Source organism: Perissodus microlepis, chromosome 7, assembly GCF_051167445.1.
Source record: "Perissodus microlepis isolate ML-2025 ecotype Zambia chromosome 7, ASM5116744v1, whole genome shotgun sequence".
Classification (NCBI taxonomy): domain Eukaryota; kingdom Metazoa; phylum Chordata; class Actinopteri; order Cichliformes; family Cichlidae; genus Perissodus; species Perissodus microlepis.
The window spans coordinates 5,009,880-5,023,192 of record NC_140467.1 but is presented as its reverse complement, the minus strand read 5'-3'; positions in this window follow the sequence as shown (position 1 = coordinate 5,023,192).

Genomic DNA, 13,313 nt, shown 5'->3' with positions numbered 1-13,313 from the left:
TTGCAAGTGAAATCTTTGCCTGCAGATGCTTCACTGCATCCTGTAACTGCTAAGGAATTTAGATGAAGCATCCCACAATAACACTGCAGATAACTTTATCTCATCAGTGTGTTGTCACTGGGGTTGTCTTGTGAGGAGAGCCTGTGCCTGACTGCGTGCGCTGATTGACAGTGAGTAAGAACTTCTCATATACTGTAATGTGACAAAACTGACAAAAACAATACAAACTTTGAGCTGAAAGTGTTTTCCCATACATATGTAAAGGCAATCCATTGCAAACTGTCTGTAAAATTATACATACTCATATAGTTCTACAGTTACTACACCTACCACCTTCTTGTGCAGATGCACAGACTTTCACACACTCACACTTGTGTTCGCTAAGACAACCGGGGTTGCCTGCTGAGGATTCTGACGGCCTCTCTTGGACCAGCGCCATGCACATTCCTCCTTCCCCAGGTTGCCATTGGTTCATCTGAGCTCAGCCAGTGCACTCTGTCACCCCATAAGTGTGGGCTTATGTGTGTGTGTGCGTCTGTTTCAGTGTGAGTCCATGAACCATAAGACGCTTACATAAAAAAAGCATCTTCCGTTTGAATGTAGGACACACACAGCCAATATAGGCGCCTAATGCTTGTGTTCATGGCTCCTCGTGAACCCCTCACATGCAGAAAACGTACCCTGATATGGCCCCTCGTTGTATATATACAGTCATACTGTAGTCACATTGATACACGTGTTGGCTTAGTGCCTCGAGTAACAATTTAAGGAATACACTGGAGAAAGAACAGGCTCTTCATTGTTGTTTAGATTGCTTTTAGTAAGTATAAAACATTAAACTCATATATTCTAATAACATTTTCTAATATCAGGAGGTTTTGGTTGATGGGCTTGTTTAGGACACCCTAAATGAAAAGTCTCAACCGTTTTTTACCAAGTTAAAAATTGAAAATAGCACATTGTCAAAATATTGGTTATACTAAAAAATAGTGATTTGTAGTGTTTTTCCCATCATTTGTCTTATAATTCCTTTGAACTCACAATCTAAATTTGCCACGAGATGATAAATGAGATGACGGTGAGTACTGTTTCTACCCATATGTAAATGTCACTAGATAATTAATATAGACATGGATAAAATGAAGATAAAGTAATTTTTATTACTTTTTCAAGCATCCTTTGCAGGTGATGGTTACTTGAAATCTGGGCATCACTAAAGCCATAAAGCTGGGTCTTTACTGTAGATGTCTTTAGTTGTTTGTGGGTCTCTCTACCTCCCATTAGTTTGAGCTGAAATACAGCTTGGTGGGGTGATAGTCATATGACTCACTGACTCTCCACTTCTTTACCTTCAAAAACTTTTGGGTCGCTTTCACATGTCATTGTCCATCGCTACCGTGAGGTGCTGGCCAGTCAACTGAACGAATCTGAGCAGAAAATATAACTTCATCAGGCTAGTTCTGTCTTCTGTCAAATCACCAGTAAACAAGAGTGATCCATTACCAGTGGAAATCATGAGTGCCTATGCATCACACTGCCTCCACTGTGTTTTACAAGTGATGTGGTACGCTCCAGAGTCGTTACAAGGCTTCTCCATACATCTTTTCCTCCCACTTTGATAAGTCATATAAAGTTACAAGGCAAGATGAGGTAGTGGCTGTTCTTTCTGTCGAAATGCAGTTTAACAGCAGGGTTTTAATAGTTTTGCAATTTTCATTAGTTTTTATTTTTATTTAGTTTTGACTTCAGATTTTCAATTTTATATCAGTTTTAATTAGTCTTTACCATTTGTTTGCTAGTTTAGTTTAGTTTTTATTTTTTTGAAAATCCTTAGTTTCAGTTTAGTTTTACTTGCTGCTATATGTGTGTTGCTATTCCAGCTACCATACCCTGCACCCTGGACAGGTCGCCAGTCTGTCGCAGGGCTAACACGCAGAGACAGACAACTCACATTCCCACCTATGGGTTCTTTAAAAAAAAAAAGAAAGAAAGAAAATTAGGGCGGATGAACAACCATTGATACCAGGTACCTATAAAAGATAAATCTTGGCCCCAATGAGACTATTAACTCTTGCAGCACCGGGTGTTCGTAATTTTAGTTCAAGTGAATTGCTAAACTTTTTAAGGCAATTGACTCACATAGTTGTGTAGATATCCCAGTCTCAATAAACAGTGTTGGGAAGGTTACTTTTAAAATGTATTCCATTACAGAATACAGAATACATGCCCCAAAATGTATTCTGTAACGTATTCCGTTACGTTACTCAATGAGAGTAACGTATTCTGAATACTTTGGATTACTTAATATATTATCATGCTGTTTACAACTACATGAATGTACTATTGCTGTGATTTGTTACTGTTACTGAAGGTCCGCGGCTCCGAACCGTAGTAAAGGGACCTCTGGTTAATACGATGGGTTCTGTGTCGGGCTCGTAGCCGAAAACTAGCTTTACTTTGTTGTCTGGGTCAACTTTGCTAGCGAGAGACAGAGAGAGGCGTTGAAAGGCTGCTCCAACGGAACTTATTGTTTCAGAGGAAAACACGAACACGGTGTACAGTCGAGTCTTAATAGCTTACTTACAGCTGGGCTCGTCAGGCACTCTTCTTGGCTGCAGTGGTTATTATTATATTTACATGCTTCCAGCTCCCGTTTTTGCTCGATGACAGCTCATACTTTTCCTTTTTCTCCCTCCCTCGCTCACAGACACATAACGGGTATGGGAGTCCATTCTCCCTGCAGCACGGACTACACTGCCTATGATGCTACATTCTTTAGAGCTATACCGGTAGCATTCTGCCTATTAGCTTAGCACAACAATGACAAAAAGGCCTCTCTCACCCAGGAAACACGCAGAGAGAGAGCGTCACCCTGTAACCATGGCAACCGTAACGCTGCCACCTGGAACAACAGAACATAGCTGTCAAACAAAGCCCAAACAGGCCTGACCCGCCACAATATGAAACAGGGAAGTACCGCAGTGTAATCCATTTATTTCAACAAAGTAACTGTATTCTAAATACCACCTTTTTAACGGAGTAACGGAATACAGTTACTCATATTTTGTATTTTAAACACGTAACGGCGGTACATGTATTCCGTTACTCCCCAACACTGTCAATAAACACATTCGCCAACGCTTCCTTTCGCTTGTGATGTTCCTGTGAATTGACAAACCAGTAGCCATCGGGTCGCTGTTGGAAGCACTGCATTAATGTTTTTTGTGGAGTTGTCTTGGGATGCATCACGCTGCCTTGCCTGGGGTTAGCTTCTGTTTCTGGGGATGAGGGTTGGGCGTGCTCCCTTACCTTCTCAAGGTAAGCTAGGTTAGTTACAACACACTTGCTTTATCTAAAACACAATCATATTCAAAGTAATCCGAAATTGGACCCTGGTGATTTCTCCCGACTTTTGCTGACATGACACTACGCGTGGACGGAGCAGCAACACAGATGACTCGACTAACGTACTTGCCACCCGCTGGCATAATGAGACACAGCAAGAAAAAAAACCTGGAAACTACACCTCATTTTCACCCCAGACTATTGTATGACACACACACGTCAATGAAAACTAAACACATTTTTTCTATAAATTCAGTTAATTTTAGTTAGTTTTGTGAACACTCATTACAGTTTTAGTTAATTTTCCTGTTTTTGCAAAGTCTTGTTTTTATTTTTATTTCCGTTAACGAAAATGTTTTTTCACTTCTAGTTTTCGTTATTTCGTTTTCGTTAACAATAATAACCTTGTTTAACAGTAATTTGATTTATTTATTTACTGGATATTGTTAGCTTAGCAGCATATCTGCTAGGCTTATGCATATTTATATTATGCATATTCATATTTATTTATATCTGCTTAATTTTTGTTGTTTGTTACCATACTTTTAGGTAGTTTAGACTTGCAGTTTGTTAAAAGTACACGAAAAGAAACTCCTTTTTGTTGTTTATTTACAATTATATTTGATTATGATTTAAGATTTCTGTATGTATACATCCTTTTCTGGATTTTTTTTTTTTAATATTTTGATTATATACAGTATTGCCTTATATAGTAAAGATAGTAGGACTGGATGGTCCATGCTCCTGCCCGCTGTTCAACACATTTATTTAGATTTTAAACTTTGCAAAAATAGCGATGCCTACATATGAAGAGCCATGGAAGATAAGGGAGTTGGTTCGATGCATCTGGTATGCGTGTGTTTCAAAAATCATAACAATGAGAAAAAGAAGGGTTCAAATAGGTTCAGTTCAACAGAAATCAACTGGGGTCTGGCCACCCATCTGGAGTACAGAGCACTGAGCTCTGGTTTGCACACATACCCACATGTGCACTGGTCAGTGAACCCCTAGCTGGTGGACTCATATTGCCTGGAGGCTTTGCCAAGTCAATAACACAGCCTGATCCCTGATGCTGAACTTCCTGGAAGTCCCGACTCGTCTCAGCACTTCATGTACCTGCTCACCGCTCCAGCTGCTGCTTGGCTGCACAGTGGGCTGAATGGAGATCAGGGAGTCTATCGCTCCTTTGCGCCTGCCTGCAGGTCATTCTGAAACACCAGTTTAGAGGAGAGAAAGAGGAGAGGACAAACCATAGGAACATTGAGCCATGGAGATTGGATTGATTTGTTTCTACTGACAATAAGATCCTATGCATATTAACAGGGGTTTCTTCCCATGATGCACAATTAGACTGCGGTCAAAAAACTCCTTGCAGCACCCATGTATATGTCTGAGAATGATCAGAAACTATTGTAGAAGAGAGACATGAGAGGAGGGTGAAAAGTGTGGTTACAACGAGCGGTTAGGAAAATATTTGTGAAGGTGAACTGTTGAGAGACAGATGGACAAGAAGAAAAACAGAGTGAGGTTTAGAAGCTATTGGTCTTGGTTTGGGGGATTAGAAGGGATGCATGGCGTAAGAGAATTTGTGTCAGACATCTCTGGTCTAAATGGCTGTTGGCTACTTGCTCTTATTTACAACATCTTCACTTTCTTACACTACTGTTTCATTTCCAGCTGTGTCGGTCTTACGTCAGAAAATGCCACTGTTAGCCATTACGTTAGCCAACATAATGACAGAACTGCTCCCGCAGCCAAAGACGGCTCAGCGACCTCTGGCTTGATTTCAGCCAGCATGGCTTGCACTTTTGTGGCCTGGATTCATACAGCAGGGTATGACTTACCAGGTTTGACCACCAGGAGCTGATTACGGTTGCTTGGGCTCAGCAGACAATGAGTTTGATGACCTCGCTGGCACTGTTTCAACAAGGGGTACTCAACTATTGCGACCTGAATTTGACTGTCTGGCTGCCACTGATGTGGCCTGGGTTCAGTAGACAGAGCTTGACTTGCATGGCCTGAGTTCATCAGATGGAGTCCAACTTTTCTGGCCTGAGCTTGTCAGACAGGGCTCAACTGGTGTGGCCTTGGCGGATACAGAGCCTCGCGGTGATTGAGGATGTGTTTGTTTCCCAGGCAGCGAGCAGGCAAGGTGGCGGCATTGCTTCTGCACAGCTGAGAACTTGGTGTGGGGGAGAGGGAGCCAAAACAAACTACTGTGATTGCCTCCCATATGCCCTCCTGACCTCAGTGTTTCAATTGCCAGGCAAAGAAGAGGAACCGGGTGAAGGGAAAGGAAAGAGGTGGTTTTTGAGAGGTTGTTATTGAGGTTAGAGCTGAGGTGGCGCTTGGTAGTGGGAGAGGTCACTTGAGTATTCAGCAGAATTCTGGTTCAGGACCCTTAATTTAGATCTATAAACAATATTATTTTGTGTATGTGCATAAAGTAGGCATCAACTACAATCTCTGCTCCCCCTCTTCTATCTATCTATCTATCTATCTATCTATCTATCTATCTATCTATCTACCTACCTACCTACCTACCTACCTATCTATCTATCTATTGACCAAATGATGAATTTACAGTTAATAGTCCATAGAGAGAAGTGATGAAGAACAACAAAAGTTAAAGGAAGGAATAAAGGGGGAAATGGACAGGGAGTGAGAGAAAGGGAGACTTGTCGTCTGAGAGGCTGTGTGGTTCGGGTTAGGTTGTGGTTTAAGCCTTGAGAGAGCGGGAGGGGAGAGAGTGGGAGGCGCAGGGGGCGAGCAAGGCAGCGCATACCCGCAGCATTCAAATGGAGCTCCCATTGGGAGGTTTTACGCTTCAAAATGGTTTCCTGTGACGTGGATTGTGTGTTTGATTTGAGCTTTGAGGGGTTTGTGTTATTCTCGGGAGGGGAGAATCTAGCACGCTCTCATTTCCGCACTACCAACAGCCAGCAGAAAGTTGGCAAGCCGAAACAGGGGGATTGTAAAGACAGATTTTTCTTTCCCTCTTCGTACGAACCACATTTTTTCTGCTTTTACTTTTTTCGCCATGTTTTTTTGCTGAGCCTGCTTCAGGACTTAGCCTGCATATTGATGGATTGTTCTTAATAATTGGACCTGCTCAGACCTGTGTCTTTCCCTGGTTTTCCCAGGCTGCCTGATTTTCTGCTGATCTTAACATTTGCGAACAAAAAAAAGTGTATTATTTAGATGTGTGGACACATTTGCTCCCTGACACAAATGCATGCCTGCAAAAATGTACAAGCCAGTTTGCACGTAAACTGCGCAAGCTGTCAAACACATGCTTTGGAACTAATTGCAAACAATGGATGCCAGCTGGGCAGTAGGTGCAAGCAGTACAAATGGGTCCAGGTTTATTCTTTTTAAACTAGCTTTGAGGAGAAAGAATGAGAAAAAATACAGTCAAATGGGGCAAAAAAAACACCCCCCAGAAGATAAAGTTTGTAGATAGAATAGAGGCAAGGGTCACCAAAAAGAGAGGGAAGGGGCTTACACCATGGCAGCAGGAAGCCACCTCTAAGACCATAAGGAGTCATACAAACCATCAGAGAGCTTACTGTTCTGCCAACTACTGTACTTCACAGAGCCAAGAAAATGCCAGAAATCAACACTGAATGTGTTTGTGTTGGGGGAATATCCGTAGAACCCCACTCTCTTTCCTAATCAGCAGTTTTCTTTCTCTCGTCTCTCTCTTTCACGTTCCCTCTCTCTACCTTTTTCCTCTCTCCTGCCCGCCATCCCACCAGTCTTTATTTTCTTTCTGTAAATACAGTACCGTATATGCACTCCGCTTTTGTAAGAGGACAATTACTGTAACAGAGTTTCTACTGTGTGGTGTGCATGGAAAACTTCTAGAGGCCAATTTTCTCCACGAAGTTATGAAAATAGTTTTGATAGAATGACTGGGCTTTCCCCAGTATGTGGTGGCCGAGTAGCTCTGGGGTTCCACTGCCATCCCGGTCCCCACCCTCTGCTTCAGAATCCCAGTTGTATTCTTCTAGTTATCTAAGCGTTATCCATTCATGAAATACCAGCCAGCAGTACACAGCCAACAAATACATGTGTCAAGGACCGGTAAGTGTCTTCAAGAGCCTCTTGATATCTGTGTTTCCTTTACAGCACTGGAAATTTTATACAACTTTTGAAGGTCTCCAAATTGCTTTGATCCTAAAGTGCAAAATACATATAGCATTGCGCCATTTAATATGTATCACTTTATGGTGATAGCTAGCAGCCACGTTATAGTTTGGATATCCAGATGCAGGTTAAAAATTTGGAAAATCATTCTGTTATTACCTGGGTATTCCACTGGTGTTGCTGTTATCTAAAAAACAGAAAAATGGTTGAACTCATATGTTCTTCCATATGAACGTACTTTAAGTTGTATATGCATAAAGTATTAACCCTAAGAAAGCTACCTTCAACTGCTCCCTTATTCACCACTGCTGGTAACTCCACATGTCTGATTTGACGTTGGATTCAGATTATGATAGATTTTTGCATTTGATTCCCTTTCTGATGCGGTTCCAGAAGGGCTTTGAGTCTTCTCCTGGGATTGAACCAGAGAGCTTTTTAGGCAAATGAACACCGCACCATTGATAACCATTTATAAGGAAAAGTGAGTTTGCGTGTTCTCCTCATACCTGCACGAGGTTGTCTCCAGAGATGGGCAGTAACGCGTTACTTGTAACGCGTTACTGTAATCCGATTACTTTTTTCAAGTAACGAGTAAAGTAAGGGATTACTATTGCAAAAACAGTAATTAGATTACCGTTACTTTCCCGTAGGAACGCTGCGTTACTGAGTTACTAAAACCGTGATTTTTTGCGAGAATGTCTCATGACAGTGACGTAAGCGAGTGCGACGTTCGTGACAACAGCTGTCTGCAGATCAACAATGGATAATATATCGAGTGCGGAGAGAGTATGAGCGCAGCGTTTAAAGCGTGGAAGTACTGACCTTACTTTGAGTTTGATTCCATAAAAAGTGACAAAAACATTAGTGTCCGTTGTGCGTGGGAAGAAAACTTCTTTTTACAGCGAAAAAAACCCCTAAACTTCCGAGCAAGCACCGAGTGCGCTACGACGTAATGGGAAATTCACAGAGAAACTCGCGGATTCTTCCACTGACCGCTGCGGCACACCTGCACCAGGGTAAACCTCCGCCTACCCAACTCCTGCTTTACAGGTGAAAATAGAGCAAAAGGACCGCTAGTCTTTGACTTTATTTATTTTCTGCTGTGTTTTACTTGCATCTATTTGAAAAAGTGAGTGTAAACACACAAAAAAAATATTTTATGTGCTGGAATGTGCAGAAAATAGGTTTAAATGTTAAACTAATTTCTTCCAGTCAGTGAATGTTGCATATAATTAAATTTTTGCTTGATGCATAAAGTTAAAAGATTAAAACTAATAAAACAAGTTTTAAAAAGAGACTTTTCCATTTGATTACATTTTGTATGTTGGATTATGTAGAAAAAGTAGAATTGGGCTGAAAGATCTATCTCTTTATCACCTATTCAGGTTGTAAATCGTGTTTTTAAAAAGTAACTAAGTAACTAAGTAACTAAGTAATTAATTACTTTTGAAAATAAGTAATCAGTAAAGTAACGGGATTACTTTTTGGGGGAGGTAATCAGTAATTAGTTACTGATTACTTTTTTCAAGTAACTTGACCAACACTGGTTGTCTCTAGAAAATCTGCCAATCATGCAAGGTTAATGCTGCCTATGTAGCCTGAGATGGTAAAGCCTGAAAATGAGCTCTCCACAGTCTGTAAAATACATGGGCACTTTTAGTATGCACATATGGTGTTTGTGTGTCTGTCTCATCTGTTTAGTCTGCTCATTGTGTTTTGCCCCTTGCACATTTTCATTTTTGGATCTGAGGTGCTCCACAGTGTTCTTGTGTTCATGTTAGACAATCTAAAACATCTTCAAATGACCTTTTGTGGTTATAGGTGACACGCAAAAGGAAGTGAACAAAAGCTGGCTGTCAGTGACAGAAATTCACCATTTGAGGAGAGACAAAGAAAAGGAACACTCTCTGGCTGATCTGTCATCCCACCCCTTAGCAAATTGGTTGTTGATTGTGTATAGACATTGTTGATGGTGCTCTCCTGTACCAATAAAGCCTAGTGTAGAGCAGAGCAGGGGCCCTCTAAGTTTTTTTTTATTGTAACGAGAGTACATTTTGGCTGGGGCTCCAATTCTTAGCACGAAAAACAATAATAACAACATCAGCACACAACCCCGAGATCTGGACCTCAGGCAGAGGCAGGCCCAGGGAGAACTGATATGCTGCTAATGTTGCGGGCCGCTGATACCGTCCAACACATAATGCACTTCTGAAGTGACTGGAACTGCTGTTGGCAGCTCAAATGTACAGTTAGTGAAACAGTTTTAGGACTCAAACGTGCAGCTGTTTAGAATACATGTGAGCCCAGGCTTTAGTGCTAGCCCACCCCCTTCCCTCTTTCCTGTACACACATTGGTATAGAGAGAGATTCCTAGGTCTCCTGAAGACAAACAAAAGAGAAGGAATCCATGTCCAAATAGTAGGGAGTTTACACAGAGACCACACAACAGCATCACAGCGGTCTAATCTATTTGTAATTAAAAAGTTCGCTCTGCGATGTCCTCACCCAGACAACAACATATCCATCTTGCCTTGGCCTTGTTATGATCATGGCCTGTTTTTTTCTTGTTCTCCTTTCCCCTTCTGTTCTCAGTTGTTGTTCCTGTAACATAATATTTGTTTATGCTTGTGTGTATCTGTGAAAGATCTCTCTGTTGTGTTGGTGACATCTTGAGAAGGCAACCCATGACCCACTAAATGACTCACAAAAGAGGGACTTTATTATGTTAATTTTTAACCCACTCTCTGCCAGTCTCCAAACCTTTAAAACATCTACCATATACCACCAAACAGGCAAAATTACATTAGGAGCTGGACTGTATTTCAATAAATATATATCTACTACACACATCCCATCCCCACTTAATGCAGTGCAGTGCATGAAATCAGATTCTTACAGTTAGTACATTTGGAGTAAAATGTTCTCATTCCTTCTTGGACGACTTTCTTCTACTTTATGGTAAGTCCAACGGCAAAAAGAAGAGATGGGGAGAACGGAGGAAAAAGGAAAGAACGATGAAAAGATATATTGAGAGATTTAAAGGGCAGAGGAGAGCTCAGGTGACTCAGCTTTCCCCCTGGAAGCAGAATGAGGGGAGCTGTGGGTTTGAACCCCCCAAAGTTTTACTAGAACACAGACTTTTTAACAGGAGGGAAAAACAATGTTATAGCTGCTTCCTGCACCACTGAGTGTTCCCCACCAGTAAACATAACAGGGATTGGGTCATAATGTTATGGTCTGGCATCAGGTGAATACAACGTTTTTTTGTTGTTTTTTTTTCTCCCTTTCTAGCTAGCCAGACACCACCCCTCCTGTTCTTCTGCTCTTTTCCATGTGGAGGAATAGGCTCCAGTGTTAAAGAAATATCAGTCATCAGCCTTGTTATTGCGCACTCACTTGCTCCATCTGCAATGCTGGCACTCAAACACACTCTTTGTGTGAGTGGACACGGTGGCTGCTCTCCCTCTCTCCTTCTCCCTTTTCACTCTCTCTTTCTCTCTGTTTCTCTTTTACTGTTAAATGCTACTTATTATTTCCCAACAAGGCAGGCTGGGGGAAACTCTGATGTAAAGGAACGTACTTACCTATTTACTGTCAGCAGCGTGTGCTCTTTAATTGTGTGTGTGTTTGCGCGCGCACATGTCTGTGAATAGATGTGTTTGCTATCTGTAATTAGTGCATGGCAATATACATTATCATAACTGGCAGGTGAAGGTATGTGTGTGTGTGTGTGTGTGTGTGCGCGCGCACGACGCGTGTGCGATTTAAAGTGTGTGTGCCAATTTTATGATACAAAGAGCTCTGTCAGGTTCAGCACTATGAATCAGGTTGCAGGGCAGCTGTGTGTGTGACAGTAGCAGTAAAAACAAACAGAAGTTCTCCACTCTGGAAAAATGTAATGCTATGAAAATGGCAACTATGGCAATGATGGGAAACGATCCATGTTGAGTTTCCAAACTGTGTTGCATTTGGAAAGAAGCACAGGAGTAAAATAACATGAATACACTATATCGGTTATGGGATACTTATAGGTGGGATTTATATAGTAAGTGCATGATTTTTGGAAAACGTGAGCCTTACATCATATCATGGGTCGTGCAATTAATCTTCCCAAGGGAGCACATGAAGAAACTGGGACTATTGTGGAGGGCTGCACCAATAAGCTGAACTCACTCAGTTTTAATTTTATCTCTTCATAAACTTCTGCTGTTAAGAGAAGATGATACAATTATCCAAGCATGCAGTTACCTCTGTCAACAAATCATTCATTCATTCATTCATTCATTCATTCATTCATTCAGCGCATTGTGATCTCAAGTGCTTTTTGTATCCCACATACAAAGATGAGCAACCGGGCTGTGTCATGGACATCACAGGTCTCTTCCAAGCCAAGGGAGGAAAGTCAAAATTGGCTGCTGTGTTCCAGATTTTCTTCAATGTCGTCAATCTGTTTTATTACGGTTCACTCGGAAAGGGCGCATTCTCAAATGTTTCTTTATCTCAGGGCATATTAGTGCAGGAGACTCCACCAAACACTCTCCATCAGAGAATGGCTTGACTGCTCTGTCACTGGATGTGTAAAGCTTGGTAAAATGTCCCCTTATTGCTTTTACAGCTTTTCTAGCAAAGTTCCAGGTATTTTCCTACTCTGCACGAACAAATTTGCAAACAACAAAATTGTATTGTGATTTCCTGCAAAACGGAAAAAAACTGTAAGAACGTATTTGATGGGGAGGTTATCAGAGTAGCTGAAATGGGATAAACTGCATGATGTATACTTATTTACATTTGAATCCTAATTTACCATTGATCTCATGCAGGCAGTTAATGGAAAATCAACCAGAAAGAAAGGTTATTAAGTGACTTTAAACATAACATAGTTTGCTGATTTTCTCACTAAACCATTTCTGGGGTTTACAGACAATGGAATGAAAAGAAGAAACCAAACAAAAAAAGCAAAACAAAGCAAAAAAAATTAAATCCAGTAAGCGGTAGTTCTCTGGGCAAAAATGTTCAGTTGACAGGATAGCAACATTTCAATGAAGCTACGCAGAAGAGCATCTCTATCAAACCTTAAAGCAGATGGGTTACAGCAGCAGATGACCACACATGGTGGAACTCCTGTCAGCTAAGAACAGGAAACTGAGGCTGTAATTTGCACAGGCCCACCAGAATTGGACAGCAAAAGATTATAAAAATGCTTTGAAGATGGCAGCATCAGAATTTGGTATAAATGACATGAAAGCAAGTATCCAGCCTAACTCGTATCAGTACTGTTGGATATCCATCTTCCTATGGATAACGTACCATGCCACAAAGCTCAAATCCTCTCTGGTTTGTGGATGACAGATTTTGCATCATTGATGCGCAGCTGACAAATCTTCAACAACTGTGTGATGCTGTCATGTCAACAAGCACCAGAATCTTTGAGGAATTTTTGCAGCATGCTGTTAAAGCTATGCCATGGAGAATTAAGGCAGTTCTATCTGGATACCTACATGCTTTTTCTCTTGTGCATTGATTAAAAATAGCTTTTTATTAAGTGCTGTACAGTGAAAGGCTTTTATTCCTGCACTCATAGCCTAAGGTTCCTGTGTGCTTCTTATGCCTTTCAGTTTTAAAACCTTTATCTATGCATCTGTTGGAGCAGACATTAAACATTGCACAACACAGGGCTACCCATTAGCCTGCAGATGTATGACTTGTTTTGCAGTTGGGTGACAGGATGTAGTATCCTGATTAATCATTGATAAACAGCTAAGTAAATGAATGGATAGAGTGTGTAAATTTCCTGTCTACCATATGCAACAGATCACCCG